This window comes from Mesoplodon mirus (genome assembly GCF_964341445.2).
Source record: "Mesoplodon mirus genome assembly, chromosome: 17".
NCBI classification, from domain to species: Eukaryota; Metazoa; Chordata; class Mammalia; order Artiodactyla; family Ziphiidae; genus Mesoplodon; species Mesoplodon mirus.
In genome coordinates, this window is record NC_138993.1 from 13,852,640 (window position 1) to 13,870,139 (window position 17,500).

Consider the following 17,500-nt stretch of genomic DNA (forward strand, 5'->3'; position numbering starts at 1 on the left):
TCCTGGTGAAGAATTGAAGCAATTTTAATACACAATTTATCTTGTTGTTTGGTTGTTTTGCTTTGATTGCAAAAGCTTCTGTTTTGTAACTTTAATCTCCGTGTCTGAACTCGTTTAACAAAGAAACCCATCAGACGAGGCTATTAAACGAACGAGGAAGGTAATAAATATAAGGAAAATTGAGTCCAACAGGCTTCCAAAAAGGGGGAGGGTTTATCCTGGACTACTCTTCCTGAGGGAAACCTGATTACCATAAAATAATCCCCCTTTCTGAGCAGAAAAAGGAGCAAAAGGGTCTTAATCATCACAGTTCAAAAAACAGTTTGTGCTTTCTTGTGAGAAAAGAGAGAACAAGAGGAGACTGTGAGTAATCTTGTAATGAAAGTGAGAGCGGTAAACTGAGAGATAGGACCCCAGGACTTGAATATTTTTCTGTCCCTCTTGAATTTTCCTCATGGTAGATAAAAAGAGGAACAAACTCGGTGGGTGAATCTTTTGGTTCACAAACTGGAGGAGAGTCAGAAGACTGTCATTCGAAATATCTGAAAACTCAGGAAGTTAAAAATTACCTACCCGGGAAGTGCTTTGATGATTAAGTGATAGTTAAGTTAAAAAGGCTTTAACGTGTCTTGTGAGCTTATACTCTGTTCCAAGCCCAGCGCTGGGTCCTTTGTACAGTATCCTCCTAACAATCCTGTGAAATATATAATAGTGTCTTTTTTTTACTGAAAAGTAATGAAAATTAGAAATGATTTTATCAAGAGAGATTTAAAGAAAGTCTTACATCTACCTTAAACTTAGATAATGTCCGGTAGCTTTAGTTGACTGGTTTAATAGGAAATTCTATTCTGTATTTAAATATACAGAAATTTTATTTTAAATTCAGTTGATCTCAGAGAAAAAGCCAATATTTTGAATGTCAGCCAGAACATAATTAATAGTCCACCCTAAACACCTATCTGCTATCTAGATATCTCTCTGTTTTTATTAATATAGATAGAAAGATAGAACTTTAATTTTAAAATAGAAAATACATTTAATGATTACTTTGGTTCAGTTTGTTTTGTTGGCAAAAAAAATTTTTTCCATATGGATTGTTACAAGATGCACATGGGAGAAAAATAAAGGTTCAGAAAGAAACTATTATTTATTAAGTGCCAGGCATTTTCACTTGTACATTGCTAGCTCTTTTCAAGAGTAAAGGGTGATGTCATTTCTTTACATATGACAAGGCTGAGAGAGGCCAAGTGATTGACTTGAATTTACAAAGCCAGTATGTGGCAAAGTTAGTATTATCAGAGCCCCATATATGACCTTTCCACACTGTCACTGCCTCTAGAACAAGTGCCTAGTGGTGACAAGTTTGTGGAACCATAGGTATAGTATCCACTACTACATAATATTTGTTAAATGCTTTATTAGTATCAGTGTTTCATTTGAGCATTACAATTCCCTGGTGTAGACAGCTAAAGAGGTATTAGGAGTGGGGTAGCCAAAGCTCTTAGAAGCTTTTCACCCCAGAAGAGGACTGGGGAATTTGGACACCACAGGCTTTGATTTTAAGGCATTAGAGTACCATGCAAACACTGGACCAGGAGTTTGTCAGGAATGGTACCAGCAATCACCCAGCCCCCGTTTAATAGATCAGAAGTCCTGTGTACACCTCTCTGTTTTCTCCCATTTGTCCTTTCCCTTCCACTTCTTTTTATTTTATTTTTTAATCACTCAGGTCTCACTAACGTCTTACATTGTGGGAAGCACCACAAGTTTTCTAAGGATAAAATAAAACAAAGCACATAAATAATCCCTACCCTCAGAAAGCTTTCGTTGTAATGAAGGGAACAAGGCAAATGTACACTGAACAGACTCACAAACATAAAACTTCACCAGAAAGTACACGATTAACTATAAGTAAATACAGTGGTATCCTCTACTTTCAATAAATTCACAATGTAAAATTTTAACTTCATAAAGTACAGCACAAATTTAGCTTTGGAAGAAGGAACTTGCCACTTTAAAGATCCCCTAGTGGAGTAAATCAAGAGATGGAATCTCTGGATAGTGTCACATTGCAGTTTAATAAATATTTATTCCTCTCTTCAGCACATATTTTTTAAGAATCAAAACTTCACTCATTCATACATCTATTCATTAAAAATACGAGTTAAGCACCTCTGTACTCACATATTTCTCAGTGCAATAGCAACAAGGGGACACGAGCTCTGAACTCATGGACTTTTCAGGCTCTGGGGGTACACAGATAAGTGAACGTGAAAGCATAAAATAAATGTAGTAAGCGCTCTGCTGAGGAGAGAACATCTTTCTCTTTCAGGAAGAGCTTCTTTGAAATCATGATTTCCTAGCTGAAATTTGAGGACAATATCAGAGTAACCCGGCAAAGAGAGAAGGGAAGTGTGTTCACAAGTGCAAAGGCTGAACGCATGTGATGGTTTCAGGGAACTGAAAGCTTGGATATAGCACAAATCGACAGCTCAAAGGAGTGAATAACAAAGAAGAAGTTGGCTGGGCAAGGAGTTAATCTGATAGGATTGGGTAGCCATGTAAAGAAGTTGTGTTTTATTATTGAAATAGAAATCAGAAACTCTAACAGGTTATAAAGAGAGTGACAAAATCAGATTTGCATTTTTGAGATATTACTCTGCTGTGGCTAAAATGCAGAGACTAGATTGAACTGCTCTGAAGACTGTTGGAGAAATATGGGTGCTAGGGGATGGCGGCTTGAACAGGGTGGTTGTATGAGGATGAAGAGACCAGGGAGCATCCAAGAGATAGTGCTGAGGAAGAATGGACAAGACATGGTAATTGACTGGACATGAAAGGCTAGAGGACAGGGAAGTCCAAAGAATGATACCTTGGTTTCCAACAAGGCAGTTGGGTTAAGAGTGGTGCGGTTCACTGAGACAGACAAAACAGGAGTAGAACTGGTGTAGGGACAAAACAATGGGTTCACTTAGGACGTGTTAGTTTGAAAAGGCTGCATGACTTCAAAGTGCTGGATATGGAGGAGGCAAATGGAGATACAGGTCTGGAGATTAGGACAGAGTTATGCACTAGAGACATCATATTTCACGTTATCTCTATTGATAATAATAAAAGTCATACAAGAGGATAAGATGGCTTCAGAGGACATGCAAAAATGGCCCTCATATGACTTATGATATGGACAGATTTTACTCGATTTTCATATTTTTTTAAAAGGAGCCCATTTCACGAATGTTAAGCAGAGATGAGAAAGAGTGAAGAGAAAGGTAGTTAGTATAAGGGTATGACAATCCAGCAAAGAAAGTGCTAAAAGGAATCTAAGGATCAAACATGTTTCAGGGTCTAAGTGCTGTCAAACTTTTTTTTTTTTTTTAAAGAAGATGTTGGAGGTAGAGTTTATTAATTAATTAATTAATTTTTGCTGTGTTGGGTCTTCGTTTCTGTGCGAGGGCTTTCTCTAGTTGTGGCAAGCGGGGGCCACTCTTCATCGCGGTGCACAGGCCTCTCACTATCGCGGCCTCTCTTGCTGCGGAGCGCAAGCTCCAGACGCGCAGGCTCGGTAGTTGTGGCTCACGGGCTTAATTGCTCTGCGGCATGTGGGATCTTCCCAGACCAGGGCTCGAACCTGTGTCCCCTGCATTGGCAGGCAGATTCTCAACCACTGCACCACCAGGGAAGCCCTGTCAAACATTTTTAATCTGTAATGTCTAACATGCAGCAAGCTAGGACATTATCTTAATTCCTCTGGCTATTCCAAGCTTTGGGGGATTTTTTTCTTCAACATGCAACTATTTCACTTGTTTTTTAAATAATAGGAAAGATAAACGTAAAACTTATTTTAGAGAAACTTGCTTTGTGATCTTCTTTGCTGGAATACTTCATATCTTATGAGCTTTGGGGTCAATTTTTATTAATGTCTCTGAACCTCAGTTTCCAGGAGTAAAATGAAGAGTTTACCTGTATTACCTATATTTTACTAATTTTTCCTACATTTTTTCATTTTAGAAGTTGAAATCTTACGATGTATATAGTTTATAAGCAAAAACAATACTGCTACACATAAAGTACTGTCTATGCAGACTTGCACCAGTTCATCATGGAAAGAAAGAATGCCCAGGTTAATGGGGAGAAAGTCCAATTTCATTCAGGTGCCATAATACAGTTACTAACAGTTGTCACATTTGAACACTTACTACGTACAAAGGACTTTACATGACTTATCCAGTTAAATCTCAAAATAAGGTATCTTCTCCATTTGATTGATGGAAAAATGAGACTTACAGAGGCTAAGAAAATTGCTTAATGTCACACAGACACAAAGTGTTGGATATATGTCCTAAATTTAGGTCTATTTAAGATTTGATGTGCTTCTCCACTAGGCTATAATGAATCCTGAAATTCATCAAAGGGATTAAAATACGTCATACCTAATGACATAACTGTAGGGATACAATGGTCATAGAATCTAGAAAAGAATAATCCAAATATAGGTCAACATTGGTCAAGGGAGGGGTGTTGTTTCTGAAGGTGGCCAATTGCTCCATCACTAAAATTTTATGTAGTTGGAGTATGGAAAATATTTAAGCCTGCTACACAATCTGAGTGAAATATCCTTCATGACTTTCCAACACGTTTTGCTCTGATGGCTGTCTCCGTTTCTGTGGTAATGGGCATACCAGATGACGAGTCCACCGACCAATGTTCCCGGACTAAAAAGAAACAAATCCTTTATAACTTTGTAACTCAAAGCAATCTGAATTTTTAAAAAAGGAATTGATTCTCCAAAGCTAGATTATTCCTCAGTGAAATTATAGGATACCATGTCTGTGGCTGCAGAGTGAAGGACCAACACCTGGATGGAAAGTCTCTTTTCTTAGGTGCAAACGTTTGAAAATCTCAGCTGGGACCAAAGGTTTTCTCTGTACTCTTAACTATATGAGAGTAGAGTAGGGGCTCAAAGGACAGAAATAGGTCCCGATTAAACCTGTCTTACATCTTTAAGAAACCGCTAAACTCTTCACTGTGTTTGGAAGAGACTTACACATGAACAACAGGCTGGCACAAGAGCAGTGGTCTCATTCTGTGCAGATATCCTGAACATCAATGGCTTCAGTCCTCACTACTTCAGTAAAGGTTACAATTTAATACTACAGCATTTGTTCCTTAGGAAGAGTATCAAGTCAGTGCTAACAGTATTTCACTAATCTTCGCTGGCAGTCTTTGGAAGTTAATTAAGGAACCCTTAAGCTGAATCCATTTTCAACTTTTGTGTGCCCACCCGCAGGGGTTTTCACTAAAGTGGCTGCCTTCCCCGACCCCCCTAGAAAAATGACCATGCTAGTAGGTATAAACCAGAGACATGTAAAAGGCAGCATAGCATGGTGAGCCCTGTAGTAAATGTAACTCAATTCAGTGCCATTCAAAGGCTTCCAGACATCAGAAAAGCTTTCTCAACAGCAGGAGTACCATAGAGAAGAAAGCATTTCTGGTGCTAGAAAAATACATCATGGTATGGTGTGTGGGTGAAATAGGTTTTACGCATTTGTACTGAGCTGAAAGGCTTGGTTACCATCCTTTTTATTCCTGAATACTATTATTTGCATTTGTGTAAACTCCAATTAAATAATGCCAGGCCAGTCTTTGTAAGGAATGGCTGAACTCAGTTCAACTAACAACGTGACAAAACAAAGTTACCTTCTGCATTTGGTATGCTTGGGTTAGAAAAATATTAAAAAATCAAGAAATGGAAAAATGAGGTTCTGACTGCTCAGAATATTAATGCACTGAAGCCCTTAACAGACTATCTAATGTAGTTGATAATGCTAAGGATTCAGGGACAGCTAATGGATGTTTAATGAGTTTCTGGTCTGTGGGGAGGCATTGCAAGAATTCGCTGAATATAATAAAGATTATATCCATTTTTCCACATTGGAAGAATACTAGTTGAATGATGTAGATATTATACCCTTTGAAAATGAAAATAAGGTAAAGGAAAACATATGAAATGTCTTGCATTTAAAAAAAATTTAATCTCACATTCCACACACAGAGCAAATATTTATTGTGCACTTACTAAGTGTAACAGGTGGGGACTATAAAGCCATTTAAGGCAGAGGCCGGGATCTCAGAAAGCTTAAAATTTATTTGGGAAAAAAAAAAAGCCTAAGTACATAAAAGGTTAAAGGAGAATAATTTATTTCGGGAATAATTTGAAACACCACAAAGCAGACAGAAGAAGGCAGAGTGTGATTAAAAGCAATTGTGTGACCACTCTGTGAGTCAAGAGGAGGAACAGATAAAGGCTTTAACACATGGAAAGGATTTAGGTGAATGGAGAATAAGGCAAAGTATTCCAAGATCGCATGCGTGAAAGCAGGAGGGAGAGAAAGACATGGGAGCAGAGGGCAATCCAATTTGGCCACATTGCCTTTTCTGAGAAAGGCTCACTGCACGGCTTCCAGGATTAGGTGTCAGGAGATCTGGGCTGTGGACGCATTTTTGCTGCTTTCTAGTCAAGGAATCTTCACCAATCCACTTGTCTCCTTGTACCTGTTTTCCTCATTTGAGTGTATTATCACCTGAATTTCTTATTTTACAGAATCTTCATGAGGACCAAATAGCATCTGTATGAGAGCACTTTAAAAACTAGCTCAACTAGGGCTTCCCTGTTGGTGCAGTGGTTGAGAGTCTGCCTGCCGATGCAGGGGACACGGGTTCGTGCCCCGGTCTGGGAAGATCCCACATGCTGCGGAGCGGCTGGGCCCGTGAGCCATGGCCGCTGAGCCTGCGCGTCCGGAGCCTGTGCTCCGCAACGGGAGAGGCCACAGCAGTGAGACGCCCGCGTACCGCAAAAAAAAAAAAAAAAAAAGAGTGCAATAATCAGAGCGATGTTTGGAGGTTATTAATTCGATAGCAGTGTAAGTGAACAGAATAGGAACCAAAAAGGGAAGTGGGGACCTATAGGGTGAGGACGTTGGGACTGGAAAGGAAACAACCTACTGCTGAGAATCAAACCTGCTAAGACTTGGACCTCATGTAAGGAGGGAAATTTAAAAACATGTGTCTAAAAACGTGTGTGCTTGACAGGTTCAAGGAATGGAGAAACCATTCATTAACAGGAAGTTAAGAGAGAGAACCAGTCTAGGGAAAGGAAGCTGAGAGAAGATGAGACATTCTGTTCAAATATGCTGAGTTCAATAATGAAAGGTTATTAGAATATATTTCTACTAAATGTTAATGTGCAGGTTGTTTTGGCTCTTAGTTGCAAATAGGAATTAAGTGTCACTTGTTATATTACAAGAAAATTGTGGAAATGTACAAAGTGAAGTATATTATTGGAGTTGTCAGGTAACAAGTGCACCTTTAGGCCTTTAAAACAAACGGGTTTTTAAAATAACTTAAAGCTAAAATAGTGTGGTTTAGTTCCCTCGTTCTGTACCTCCATTGGGTTAAACATAAACCATTTTATGATATAGAGTCACTTCACATCATTTTTTTTTTAAATTGTAATGGTTTCAGGAGAGGGCTTTCGAAATTACAAGATTAATTATTTTGTTTGTTTGTTTGTTTTTTGCGGTACGCGGGCCTCTCACTGTTGTGGCCTCTCCCGTTGCGGAGCACAGGCTCCGGACGCGCAGGCTCAGCGGCCATGGCTCACGGGCCCAGCCGCTCCGTGGCATGTGGGATCTTCCCGGACCAGGGCACGACCCCGTGTCCCCTGCATCGGCAGGCGGACTCCCAACCACTGAGCCACCAGGGAAGCCCAAGATTAATTCATTTTTAACAAACTCGTGAAGGGGAGAGGGCAGGAAGAAAAAGAGCGTTGGTGAATGTGAATGAGTGAGTCGTTCACTAAATATGAATTGGAGGGGAGAGAGAAGGGAGACTTCCCAGGCTTGGCCTTGGGAGGACCCACAGGGTCCCAACCCCCAGTCCTCTCTTCTTAATTCTGGACCTGGCTGAACTCAGAGCCCAGCAGGCCAGCTGTTAATAGGGAACGGCTCCACATGGGGCTTGGGTACAGGGACACAAATTAAAATAAAGGCAAGTAAGCAAGGGTCCGAGGCTGCTGGAGTAGGTTCATTAGCAATGGGGTACGTTTGACTCAACCTGTTATGGTCACCGGCTCTAAAGGAACTTGCTGCTCTGCTGTTGTGAACTGTTCTTTTTGAAACTGTTGATACAGTATACTGCTCACAGCAGGAAAGGCATTCGGAGCTTTGTTCTTCTGCACACACACGAGCTTGGCAAGCAGCCACTTGAATCTCTGCTGCCAGTCGCATGAAAACATTCACCGCTATTACCAGAAAAGGCAAAGGCTCCAGAGTTCTTTATGAGAACAGCTCGCCGTTTTGTATAACTTACATTGAAGAATGACCTTATGGCTCCCCAGAAAGTGAGCACAGGGAACTGTGCCGGGACATAGGGACAGTTCATCCAGCAATAAGCTCTCAAGTACATGGAACGTAAACTTGCAGATATGTTGTCTGCTAGGGTAGTTCTAAGATATTAAGGTTACAATATTGAATAGGATCATACTGTTTGCAGTATTAAACTAACTCATGTCTCTATTTTTCAGGGCTCCATAGATATCATATATGTCATGTAATAATAAGTATAATATATAGTTATTGTAACTATAACTATCATATTATAACTATTATATATGATAACAATAACAGGTGTGCTAAGCCTCTTACTTGAATGATTTCATTTAACACAGAGACACACAGACTATGAACCGGTTGTGTTATGCTTCAGTTTTATTGTCTTTGAGCAGTTAGGTAACCTGCTCAAGGTCAAACAGTTGAGAAGCATTTAGCCAGGCTGACCACAGAGTCCATGGCACCAACCGCTATGCTGCCCACTTCATACTGTACTGGCAGCATGTATATTTAATAGATATTCTACACTGTATATTCTACACTGTAATACTCAAAAATAGCATGAGGCATGCTAATAGAAATGAAACAAACTGTATCCTTTTCTGTGCATGCAGACGTGAGGACCCTAGAATACTTAAAATGTTAGCAGTTATAGACGTAAGGCTAACTTATACATGAATTATTTTGGTTCACATTTTACCAATTATAGCTCCTCCAGGATCATTAAGAGAACATGTGATGGAGTCTGGTAGTTCACTTGCACAAGGAAAAGCATTGCTTTTCCACATCATTTAGCAAGTTGTCCAGTGGAAGGGTTTCCCTTCTGAAGGACTGGGTTTGGGCTGTCTTGTCAAGTCCTTATGGATAAATGCTGTCTTGTGTTTGTTTTGTCTTTTTCATGGTAACACTATCTGCCTGATTCCCATCTTTTCCACACAGGAGAGTGAACGCTGGCCATATAATACCATCTTGTAGACATCAAAGGATAAATATTGCTGATTTATTATCACTCAAACCCCGGAAGCAGACCACTACACATGTTATAGGAACCTCAAGATCTCAGTCACAGGTGAATTCCATGTTAGTGCTAAACATCACATAAATCTGAGAAGCAACTTCTCAGATACTAGACTTCAGAGTTTGTAAGCTTAAAATTATTAAAAGAGATACTATAATCAAAAACAATAAAATTCATAAGAGATTGAATAATTAGAAAAGATCTCTTAGTAAATGTTAGCAATAGCATCGGAAATTCCAAATTATTCACCAGCAACAGAGGTCTAGTGTATTCTTTTGTTGAAATTATAAAGCACAGAGAAAATGCCAATAAACCAAAACTGCAACTTGGCTGAAAGCAGAACACTTACAGTCTTGACCTGCATGCTCCATAATGTAAAGAGAGGCCAAAGTCTGTGAAATACTGCAGTGAAATCACAGAGGTCTGTGTATTTATTTAGTAAGTCCAGACAATGCACTATGTACTTATGGTCTGTTGTTGAGAACATATACTTCATAAAAATCCATTACTAAATAGACAACAGCATCTCCTTTATTGTATTAGAATGAAAAATTAAGAAAAACATTTTGGAATGTATGTACTATTTTCTGACACTGTTGGCATGTCAGTTGGTCACTGTAGAAATGTGAAACTTGTTAGTTTGCTTCCCTAAGAAACTTGTCACCAACCGGAAACAGTTCTTCTCGAATTAGAGATCTTGAATGGGCCTCCCTGTTCTCTGTATACTTTACTTCCTCTGCACAGGTAGATGTTACCTTTCATGGGAGGCTGACAGGCTTTATGATCTCCCTAAGAAGCAGGTTTTGTTCTCTCTTACTGAAGCAGACATTTGAATCTCTTTTTCTCTCCCTTTATTCCTAGTTTAGAAGTCATATACATACCTTTTTTTTTTTTGTCATTGGCCTTAAATCTTCTTTTAACAGACGTCAAGAAACTTGCTACTGACCTCAAGAGATACAAGATTACCCTGTAAAGTATACGGGTAATATCATTTGATAAAAATAGTGGACTACATCATGCTACAAATAATCACAATAATAATCTATATTAGGATTATAAGATGTAGCTAAAACTAAAACCACCTCTTTTCTTTAGGCCATTTGTAACAATTTGAGACACTTAAAATTATGGATAAAACTTTCCCTTCACACTTCTAGAGACATAAAGCATCGCTGCATCCTTTCTCTAAGACACAGGTCTTCATTCTGCCGTAGTGAAACAGACAACTGAAATAATATATATTCAGACATTTATTTATTTAAAATGTTTGCTGAGCATCTCTAATGCACCAGATGCTGTGCCAGGGGAAAAGAGATGGAGGATCTGTCCTGCCCTCACTCCATATGTATATACATCAGCACCGTATAGCACTTAGTAGCCCCCCTTCTGAGTAGTGGGCATCCCCCAAAGCACCAAGGACACTGTGATGAACAAGACAGGCCCAATCCATAGAGGATTCCAACAAGGAAGTAGGCAAACAGGTACAAAAATGGCAGCTGATCAAACCAGGCTCCACATGCAATGGGTGCTTTCAAAGGGGCATCCAGTGGGACCTGGGGTTCTGGGAAAGGCACACAAAGAATCAAAAAGACTTGAGTCATGGCATTTGGCAGCCCAGAAATTGATGTGCATTGTCACATGTCCCCTTGGGCTGTGACAGTCTCATCATTGTAAGGAGAGCTGCACTGTCCAGGTGAGCCAAATCACAGTGCAAGTCAGCAGTCACTGAGTTAAACACAGTCCTGGGCAAAGAAATTAAATGGTTGGTAGAGCTTTATTAGCCAGTACTTCATAATAAAAAAGTCAGGAAAGTCAGAATATTGACACTGTGAGAGAAAAAAGCTTTCTCTTTACACTTCATAGGGCTGAAATGTATCTCAGCTTCAACTTCCCTGAGGGTGTTTCACAAACAATCTGTTTCACTGTCTCAGGAAGGATGCCACAAAGCTGAAATTCTGGTCAAAATGCCAACAAGAAGCTCATTCTTCTTTTTTTTGTTGTTGTTCAAGAATCACACTTCTTCAAAGGGATAATTTTCAGGACCACACTCACTGCCAGGGAAAGCTTTAAAAAGCCAAAGCCATAGGGTCCTTCACAATCTCAGTGCTGCAAGGTGATACTTTTAAGTACAAAATAAAATTATAAATAGTATAGATGCTGCTTTTACACTTGTGAATCTGTGGTGCGTGGTCTCCAGCTCAGTAAACTGGTAAAATACTATCTACACTACACAACAGGGTTGAAAGAAGTACAGAGATTTATACCCACTTTCCAGGGGATCGTTATCCTCCCAATGCATCTAGCTTGCATGTCTTAACTGACATTGGTCCAGAATACATATTTTGAAGTTTTTTAAAATGTCAGTACATCTTAATAGCACTATGTACTGAACCTACTTCAGGATACTGAGAGGACAAATAAACTGTTAGCAGGAGATGTTTGATTAATTCTCTGAGGACAACTTCATTACCTTGTTCAAAACATGATATCCCTTGACATTTCTGTGAATAGGGAAACTCCATTAAACCCTTGTGTTATAATTATGGGAGACCCAATAATTAAGTTATGTGTGGAATTCATTTCTTTTCTTCTTTTTCTTTTGAAACAGTGAAAGTAATATAAGCATACAAGTAACCATGGCCCTAGTGCCTTAGCTTCTGAAAGAAATCAAAGCAAATCAAAGAAAAAAATAAAGAGCAGCAGTAGTTCTTGCTCTAACCTGGTTTTCCTCCTGTATTCTTTTTCTTTTTCTTCTGTTTTAATTTTTGGCTGTGTTGGGTCTTCATTGCCGCGCGCGGGCTTTCTCCAGTTGCGGCGAGCAGGGGCTACTCTTTGCGGTGCATGGGCTTCTCATCGCGGTGGCTTCTCTTGTTGTGGAGCACAGGCTCTAGGTACGCGGGCTTCAGTAGTTGTGGCACGTGGGCTCAGTAATTGTGGCTCGCAGACTCTAGAGGGCAGGCTCAGTTGCTGTGGCGCATGGGCTTAGTTGCTCCACGGCATGTGGGATCTTCCCGGACTAGGGCTCGAACCCGTGTCCCCTGCATTGGCTGGCAGATTCTTAACCACAGGGCCACCTGGGAAGTCCCCGAGCTACTTTTAACCACTTAGTTCACACAACTCAGCCCTAACTCAGGGCTGCTCCTTTTGTTTTTGCGGTACGCGGGCCTCTCACTGCTGTGGCCTCTCCCGTTGCGGAGCACAGGCTCCGAACACGCAGGCTCAGCGGCCATGGCTCACGGGCCCAGCCGCTCCGCCGCATGTGGGATCTTCCCGGACCGGGGCACGACCCCGTGTCCCCTGCATCGGCAGGCGGACTCTCAACCACTGCGCCACCAGGGAAGCCCAGGACTGTTCCTTTTATCCCAGGAGGTTATATGGCTCTATTGTTTTTAATTTCACTTTTTAAAAATATTAGACAGATTTCATCCTCTATAAATGTACACAAATCTAAAGGATTAAACACGATGTTCTCTTAGGACCCATGTATATTACTGAGTACATTTTATCTGAATATGAGAAGTCACATGAAAATCATAATGCCTACACTTTTATCATCTGGGTTTATGGTTTCTCTTTAGTGTGCAAACCATTTATGAGAAAGAATGGTTTTTTAACTCTTATTTTTCCTTGAGAGGAAGCAACTGTTTTCTTTTCAATAAAAAATAAAGACAGCGTAGATAAAATGTTGAATGAAAGAAATAGCTGCAAGCTAGTATCATTATCCACGAGAAAACCACCAATCCGAGAAGACTAGGAAGAAGGTGCACAGACCCGAAAGCTTTGTGATCTGACTTCGCACAGCTAAACTGGGTTTCCTCCATTTGCAGACCGGGAATCCAAGAACCATTCCTCTGTCGATGGACATTTAGGTTGCTTCCGTGTCCTGACTATTGTAAATAGTGCTGCTATGAACATTGGGGTGCATTAATAGGAGGGAAGTCCCAAAGGGAGGGGATATCTGTATGTGTATGGCTGATTCATTTTGTTGTGCAGCGGATGCTAACACAACATGGTAAAGCAACCATACGCCAATAAAAATTAAAAAAAAAGAAATCCAAGAACCAAACAGGTTGACTTCCCCAATGTCAGGCATTTCAGAAGTGACTGAAAGGGGACTTGCCCTCATGGCTAGTAGGACAGTTTCCTGTGTTTTTTCCCCATCAAACTGCAAGAGGATGGAAGACTTCTGGGACCACTTTTCAGGTTGTAGCTAAGAAGCAATGGAGCAGAGTTGGCCACTGCTACTGAGTAATACTCACAAGGAAGAACAGGGAAGGAGGATTCTTACAAAAAAGGAACACACTCCCTCAGCTTGAAGTGGAACAGCTTTGGCTATTTATTCTGGAGGCACTTCCTTTGCCACCTGCAGGCATGTTTCAAGTGTCGGTTATTGAAGAGTCTGTGGTCAAGGTTATTTATTTTTTGAGTGTCAACCACATGCTTTTATTCCTGAGACTTCACACAGGTTGTGTTTGACACCATGTTGGCTGTAATCTTTCTTCGTTCAGCTGTTGGGATTCCCACATAAATCACCCCGATGTCAAAGTCTCTGCAGACTCTGAAATTTTATGAAATTCACTTTAGTCTGCAGGAATAAAAATAGACATGCATGCCTTCTGATTGGTGATTTGGGGAGCAGTAACAATTTTAAATGAATGGAGAATTTAAGAATAAGGTGGCATCTTAATTTTCTTTCCCTCTTCCTGTAATGGTGCGCTCTTGTTTTTTTAATGAAGAAATTTACCTTCACAACTGAGGAATACTGATCTATAACATATTCTAATTTTTCTCTTACATGGAATATTGTGTCTCTGTCTTTACAGACTCTCATTACACTTCTTTAAAGAAAAATATTCTAAAAATGCTCACTTTTCCATTTTTTAATCATTTTCAGAGAAAGTACTACATAATGAAAAAAGCACAGATTTTGCAGTCTTAGAAACTTACATTTGAATCCTGCCTCCACTATATATGAGCTATGTGACCTTGAGATAGTTATTTAATCTCTCTAAGTTTCAATGTCATTTTTGTAAACAGCAGATAAAAATAATGACATTATAAGTCTGTTGGGAGCACTATAGGTAATATAACAAAGATTCTAGAGATTGTGATGTGACCTGCAGAGGCAGACACTCAGTAAAAGTAGATATTACATCATAGTATTACTCTTGCACTAGCTTTAATATTAATTGGTGTGTTTTCACAAGATGAGCTTTAGAGCCATAATGATGATTACTTTGGATTAGAGACTGGAAGCAGTATCAGTCTTAGCTTATGTCTCCACACATTATTTTATGACCTCGTATGTCAGGCTCCACGCTTCTCATTGGAGTTTATGGATGAACAGTAGTACTTGATTTCTGCCTTTAGGGAGGTCTCTGTCTAATGAGGGAGATGAGTGAGTGAATGAGTCATGTGAATACAGCGTGAAAAGCGCCATGTGAGAAGAATGAGCTGCAGGACTTGCTTGACAGCTGTCGACTGGGAGGAGGTTAGATGTGAAAATGGAAAGACACACTTTGCAGGACCTTGCAGAGTCTTAGATAATGATTTTTTGGAAAATGCAATAACTTCTCAGTTCCCTAGAGAGGATACTCATCCACACCACTGAGAAATACTGCAGCAAGTTGGTAAAGATGCCAGAATCTGTTAAGAGTAAAAAATTTTTTTAAAGATTTTAACAAGAGAGAACAGATTTTCCACTCTGTAATAAATATTTTTCTTAAATCTAATATTTTGAGGTTATGTTTAATGGAGGTGTGTTATGCAGATTAGTTCTTGCTTAGTATTAATACTTTCATTACAAAATTATTACATGAGCACCATAGAGAAGTACGTAAACTAAATGGCAGTAGTCTTATCTTATCTCCCTCTTCAGGCCCACACCTCTCCCTTGAGGTCACTTAAGTACATTGTGTGGCTTTTCTGTACACACAATTACATGCACACATTTTCTTTTACTTTCATTAGAAGTAATTATTGTTATAGTGAAGAGACAACGAGCACATATTCTAGAGGGAGGCAGTCTGACTTCCTTTCCACTTATTGGCTATTGATCTGGAACTCCTGGACTTCAGTTTCCTTATCTGTATAGTGGAGATGATAATAATACCTACCTCAAAGGGTTATGAGCACTTAGAACAATTCAGGCATACTGAAAATACTCAATTAATGTTTGTTATTCTACTTGATTATTTTATGCATATTATTTTATGTTATAATTATTTCACATAACAATGTATGACACAAAAAGCTTTTTGTGTCATAAACCTACTGGTTCTTTTTACTGGCTACGTAGTATTCCACAGTGTGGCTGTAACGTATTTTAAAAATTCCATATTGATGAGCTTTTAAGTTGTTTTCAGATCTTTTTCTATCCCACTCATGAGATAATAAATATCTTTTTCACATATGCAAGATATCTCTTATTTGCCTAGTACTTATCATTACATTCAGTTTTAGATGCTACAAAGAGTACTGTTTAGGAAATTGTAAATTGAATCCATTGAGTTGAGAAATCAGTTAGAGAATTATAACCAGTTTTCCTTCCTCTCCCTTGTTTATATGATGTGATATCATATAGGATAGAAACAAAAAAGAGTTTTAAAAACACTCTGCTAGAGATGGGTTCTCAGAAATATTTGTTGAATAAAGAATATTCAGGAAGCCTTCTTCAAATGCTACTGGATGGTGGAAAACTCTGATGACCTTAAAATTTAAATTTTATTTTAGACTTGTATCGACCCTGAAAAAGGCAAAATCAGAGTTTTGGAGTGAAACTAGATTGACAGTAGAATCTCTGATTATAGTATCTTTTTTGGGAAAGGCTCACCACATATTCTCAGCTGAAATCTTGGGAAGATTCAGTCCTTAAGTTATAAGCATCTTAGACATGTCCTGACTTTTCTTTATTCTTTCTGAGAAAATTATAGTTGGCAAGGAAAAGAAATGTCAAAACATGCCTTTAAACTGATATATACTCAAACATATATTTGACCTTTTTTTTTTTCAACAAGAATTTTGAAAGTGCTTTTTAGAGACTAAATATTAGGTCTTTCTTAAGAATGTGTGTTTACATATTTTTTGAAAGAAAGGTAGGGAAAGGCCCAGTCAAAATTATTTAAAACTAATTTTTTACAAGATGTTATAGAAGGAAGTTAATCTAATTTTTTTCTTCCTATTTAGAAACGTAATAGATGCTACTTGGGGGAAAAAAATTAAAATATATAGCAAATTAGTGTGTGGAAGAAATGTGCAGCAAAGGAGGTAAAATTTCCTCATAATCCCATCTCTAAGAAATAACCAGTTAGCAATTTGATATATATTCTTTCTTACTTTTCTGTGCATCAATAATATGTGTATGAACAACATGAATTATTTTATGCATACCATTCTATAACTACCATGTAAAAATTTTTTTTCTTTACAGAAATGTACAAAAATAATACAGCATAATGTGTGCTCTATCTAAAATTAACCAGTGTTCTATTTTTCATAGTTGCTTCAGGTCCTTTAAAGGAATCAAACATTAGACATAAAACATAAGTTTCCTTCTAGTACCATTCAACTACCATGGTCCTCCAAAGTAGCAATGATCGTGAATGGGATAAATATCTATTTCAACTTGCTTTTTTTTTTAAAACTCAGCATCGTGTTTTCAAGATCTGGTTATTTTGATGAATTTAGATGAGTGTTAATTATCCATTCCCCTACTGCCCTACTGACATTGGATTTTGTATGTATACATAATGTTGCACTGAACATATTTGTAAATATTCCTGAATATACATGTATGGAACTTTTCTAGGGTGTATACCTAAAGATAGAATTGATGGGTCATGCTGGATGTGCAAGTTCAATTCTACCAGATATTGCTAAATCTCTCCAAAGTGATTGAATCAATTGCCTTTCTACCAGCAGCATCTGAGAATGTCTGTTTCCACACATTGTTGAACTATTTGGGTTTTGCTAATCTTATGAATATTAAATAATATCTCATTTTAAGATTATTTTCATATAACAGTGAAAGTTTTCTCTCCTGAGATTTGAATGTTTATATAATTTTTCAATTTTTCCATTTGCTGTTAAAATTTTT

General features: G+C 38.7%; 1 protein-coding gene across 1 annotated transcript in view; it reads left to right on the plus strand.

Moving 5' to 3' along the window:
* The window catches only part of FREM2 (FRAS1 related extracellular matrix 2), a gene marked incomplete at its 5' end in the record, with an annotated part of 150,848 nt that overhangs the window by 83,629 nt on the left and 49,719 nt on the right, over nucleotides 1-17,500 (plus strand). The window lies entirely within an intron of this gene.